This window comes from Pinus tabuliformis, chromosome 2_1 (genome assembly GCF_031772625.1).
Source record: "Pinus tabuliformis cultivar Carrire ecotype Pingquan chromosome 2_1, CPIR1, whole genome shotgun sequence".
In the NCBI taxonomy this organism is placed as follows: Eukaryota; Viridiplantae; Streptophyta; class Pinopsida; order Pinales; family Pinaceae; genus Pinus; species Pinus tabuliformis.
In genome coordinates, this window is record NC_142299.1 from 801,975,668 (window position 1) to 801,981,023 (window position 5,356).

The 5,356-nt window shown below is 35.2% G+C and overlaps 1 long non-coding RNA gene across 1 annotated transcript; it reads left to right on the forward strand.

Annotated features, from left to right (window-relative positions):
* The first annotated feature begins 2,646 nt into the window (after nucleotides 1-2,646).
* LOC149202998 (uncharacterized) lies at nucleotides 2,647-3,754 on the forward strand. Its single transcript, XR_016253592.1, has 2 exons — nucleotides 2,647-3,221; nucleotides 3,475-3,754. It is a non-coding gene; the product is annotated as an uncharacterized LOC149202998 (long non-coding RNA).
* Nucleotides 3,755-5,356: the final 1,602 nt, after the last annotated feature.

Consider the following 5,356-nt stretch of genomic DNA (forward strand, 5'->3'; position numbering starts at 1 on the left):
CCATTTCCTTCACAATATTTTCCCTTTGCAGGTGGAACAATTGTATGTGGGTGTTTTTCTGTGAGTTTCTAGGCGTGGTGCTTTCATCAGAGTGTTCATTGATGCTCTCTTTCAAAGTCTGCTTTTGTGGTATCTCTATGTTATTTTCATTTCCTTCATTGTTTCATTGGTCCCATGTTGCATCTACTTTCGTCAGCTTCAAGGTCATCGTTGGTTGTTCTAGGCATTTTGCCCCTATTTCCTTGCGGCCTGTTGGGCTCCCTTCGTCAGTGTCTTATAAGCCTAGGGTTTTGTTGTGGGCTTCATGGGGCTTCTCTGCATTGGTTTCTATGGCATGGTCAATTTGGATTGATTTCGGGACTATTTGAGCGGCCTGTGCTCAGTTTTGGCCAACATTTTGAGGGTTTTCCTTCACCCTTTGATGTTGGTTTTTTCGTTGGGGGCTTTTTTGCCCCATTTTGTAATGTTGGTCGCCTCTGAATATTTATTTGTAGATTTTTTGTGAGGGTTCTTTGACATAGTTTCTAATGTGTGTTGCACGTTAATGGGCTTATTATGTTTTTTGATATATAGTTTTTTCCATGGCTTCTCAGGTGGCCTTTTCCCATTAGAATGTGCTTTGTGCAAATGCAAAATGCTTCTTTGATGAATAAAATTACGTGTCTTTTTCTACGAAAAAACCCTTGGAATAAATTGGAAGAGATTAAAGTGTCTCTTGAGTTGAAGGCTATTGAGGTGAGGTTACATGAGAATATTATTTCCAAGTTTAGGAGAAATGAGGGATGGTTAGGATAAATTTACTGCAATATTGGAGTGAAGCAAGGTTGCCCCTTATCCCCCTTTGGCATATACATTAACAAGTTAGAAGATTATTTTGAAGAACTAGGTTATGTTGGCCTAACTCTTGCTAGAATAGTCATCATTCTTCTTCTTTATGTTGATGATATTGTTCTTAGGATGAGGAGTCTCTATGATCTTTGCAAGAAATGGAGAATCCTGAAGAATATCTACTTCAAGACAAGTATGAAAATTAATATAGACAAAAATGAAAGTCATGATAATTAAATCCAATAAGATCACATATGATACTTTCATATACTACAACAACAATTTGGGGGAATTGCTTTTATATAAATATCTCGGAGTCAATATTCAATACAAGCTCAACTAGAATTATAGCATTGAGAAAGGACAAATGGAGGGTGGAAAACTTATTATGGGCTTGAAAGCAATTGTAAATTGGTAGACCTTTGGTCCATATGAATTATAATAATAATAATAATCATAAATAAAACAACAACAACTCATTGTTGAGACTCTCATTACTCCTATTATTTTATATGGATGCAAAGTTTGGAGTTGTAATATCTCTAGAGAGTTGTGGACAAAGATAGAGTAGATCCAAAAGAACTTTATAACTTGTAATCTCAAAATTAAAGGAAATACACCTTGTTCTATTCTTCTCAAAGAAGCAATTATTTTCCCCATTGAGAGCACAATTATGCCCAAGAACCTAATATATAAGAAGAAGTTAAACAACATGGAAGACAAGAGGCTTCCTAAAATTCCTTTAAACTCTAGTCCAAACCTTGCTTGACTCTAATATTGTAGTTAATTTATCCTAACCATCCCTCATTTCTCCTAAACTTGGAGTCAAAGAAATACACATTATTCTATTCTCCTCTAAGAAGCATCTATCCCCTTTGAGAGGACAACTATGACCAAGCATTTAATGTATAAGAAAAAGTTAAACAACATGGAAGACAAGAGGCTTCCTAAAATTCCTTTAAACTCTAGTCCAAACCACCTTTGACTAAGCATGAATAGCATAAAGATGTCTAATCTAAATTAAGCCATCATAGAATAAAAAAAGAGATTTGAAAAATAAAATTAATTGTCAAAATATTATTGCTTCGAAATAATATATATATATAGATATAATGCCATAAAAAAAATAACGTTAAAAAATATATATATATATATTATAAAGACTTGATGAACCTAATCATTTTGATGAATATAAAGAAGAAAATATAAATTCCTAAAATATAAATTAATTCTCATAAACTCCATGATAATAAAACTAGACATCATCACTTTTCAAAATACTTTATAACCAAACAATATGTCACCTTGACTATACTAATTGAAAATTAAAAACTTCGCCCGATCACAACACCACACTGCTTCTGCTTTGAAATGGAGTACACGGACTCCTTCCCCACCACAACAATATTTGAAGATTCGAAGTTTGATCCTCGATCATCACTAAGGCGACATTATTAAAATCAAACTCAGGCATGTTACTTTTGAAAAACAAAACAAAAAAAGTTGATAACCAAATTTAGAAACAAAATATTGAATTTTTTGCATAATCCAACCGGCCATAGATAAGCGTGTCTTGTGACAGGACAACGTGCTGCTCCTACGGATCATAAGAAAACAATGACAAAACATGGCCCTCTGAAAGGTAGGTTTGACTTTATAACGCTCTGGTTCAACGTTGAATGCAGGGTGGGCATCGCTCCCCGTCCTCCAAGATTGAGAAAGCTCAACTACCCCTTAGGTTCAAAGTTTCAGATTGTCACGATTTACTTTCACGTGGTGAGTGACTCCATTATAATAAATATTATAATAATAGGAAGATAGGACAAACTGTTTTCTACATCAATATCAGAGAAATAGCACTGCAGATTCTAGCAGTAGGACCATCATGACCTGGGTTCTGCAGTCAGCAAATTACATAATGTTCTGAGCCTGACTGCATTATCTGGGAATCTGAACTTTTCAATGTGGGTAGTTTAAAATTAAAAAAAAAGTCAGTTGTGTGGTTGAATAGTGCAAATCTAGGATAATGGGGTGCAGATGGAGAAAACATTAGGAATAATGAATGATAAGTACTGTGGAAGCATTTAGCTTATTTGGTTCTGAAACAAGGTTATTTCAAGATCAGTAGCCATGAAGCCAAACTACCTTGATGATTTAGAACACAGTGCGCCACCAGTGGTTGGCTACCCATGGGTTCCTCATCATGGAGGGCAATCTTATTCCTCTGGTTATCCCTCCACTTCTTGGTATTTACCTCCACAGGGTTACCAGGAATATTACCACAGTGCTTCACCATCAGCACCTCCTCTTCCACAACCAGTGCAGCGGCCTGCTCCTCAGTTTAGGCAGAATTATAGACGTAGATTCAGTCTGCGTTCTTTCATGGAGGCCTGGTGAGTGCAATAAGTTTAAGTTTAATTCATCTACCTGTTTTTTAACATATTGTTATAATAATAAGAAAACCTAGTTTAATATTTCGGCATAGTTAGACCTCAATATTCTTTGTGTCAAGGAAATCTCTATATCAAATGATTTGGTGGCTTGATTTACAGAGATATACGTAATGATTTTGGTTTCTTGATTTACAGACATGTATATAATTTAGGGTTTGAATTTTGGATTGATATAGTTGAGCCTTGGCTGTAGTTTGGAGGCTCTGTGTTGCTGCTGGATAGTGGAGCTATGTTTGCCTTGACAAATCTCAGTAATGGAGAGCTGCTTCAATCTTCAGAGGATAAAAACTGGGGCAACTGATCTAGTTTTTTTGTTTCAGAGATCCAAAAGAGTAATTTCAGGTTACATGAGAGATGGCCTTTGGCCTGGTTTTAGCATAAAACACTATTTTTTTCTCCCATCTGGTTCTCAAATCCAAACATGTATTTGGACAGAACAAAATATACAGATTCATTTATCCATTCATATATGATATATTTTTTTTGAGAAAGCTACAAAATGATTGCAAGCCATTGAATTTAAGTTGGATTCTGTTACATGCAAAAAATCTGAACACTGGTTATAATAGCACACCCCATGAAACCCATGTCTCATATGCACTGGGGTTTCCATGCCCATCCCAACCTGTACTGTATAATATACCAGGCTTCCTAGATGCAATCAAACAGAAAGAATAATGATTTTTTATAAGTTATAGAAACCTTCATGGGAGACCTAATACAGGCCTTTTATGGGCTGAATGTAACGAGTCTGCAGGTTCACCCTCGCCATTGATTGCTGTCTCGAATGCCCCTGCTGGGATTCGATCTCCCGACCCCTGCTGTAATTTGCAGGTCTCAGCGGTTGTTCATTAGTCCAACAATGCCAAGCGTTGGAGAAAAAAAATGGAAGATGGGGTTGGACTGTTGCGTATATGTAACGTCTATCTAACTGTCATAATCCATGGTGGAGTCCAAATCCCAGAAGGTATTTAAACCCTAATTGGTTTGGCATGGTGGAGTCCAAATCACAGAAGGTATTTAAACCCTAATTAGCTTTGCTGTAAATTCATAATCACTGTAGCTGGAAAGGAACTTAAAATGACCCATAAGTCTAACCTGGTTCATGTACATAGGGAAGGAGTGTGGCCATTGAGGTTGACTCTCTTTTCGGATTTGAATAAAATTAATAAAAATTTGCAATTGTAAGGTACAAAATTAATTTTTCTTTTCCATATTTGAAAAAAGTTAATAATAATTTGGAATCATACTCCAAAAAAATACAAATTAGTTAATAATAATTTGGAATTTGTAAGGTTTGAAAAAAAAAAATTATAATTTCACTTTATTGAACGGTCTGGCTGTCAGCTTTGTTGTATGAATGAACATTTTGCAGTCTGGGAGTGAAGGTGGGGCATATTGACTCTCATATTTCTGATAGTGTTTATGATAGTGTGGTTTTTTCGTTGTTACTCTTGTACTCAGTTGATAGTGTGGTTTTTTCGTTGTTACTCTTGTACTCAGTTATGATTTTTTTTTGTTTATGTTAGTTATGTTTATGGTGGAGCATATTGACTTTCATATTTATGATAGTGTTTATGATAATGTGGTTTCTTTGTTGTTTTTCCTGATTCCTCCAACAATGCCAAGCCTTGGAGAAAAAAAATGGAAGATGGGGTTGGACAGTTGCGTATATGTAACGTCTATCTATCCAACTGTCATAATCCATGGTGAAGTCCAAATCCCAGGAGGTATTTAAACCCTAATTGGTTTGGCAGGGTGGAGTCCAAATCACAGAAGGTATTTAAACCCTAATTAGCTTTGCTGTAAATTCATAATCACTGTAGCTGGAAAGGCACTTAAAATGACCCATAAGCCTAACCTGGTTCATGTACTAAGGGAAGGAGTGTGGCCATTGAGGTTGACTCTCTTTTCGGATTAGAATAAAATTAATAAAAATTTGCAATTGTACGGTACAAAATTATTTTATTTATTTTTTTTCATATTTGAAAAAAGTTAATAATAATTTGGAATCATACTTCAGAAAAATACAAATTAGTTAATAATAATTTGGAATTTGTAAGGTTCGAAAAAAA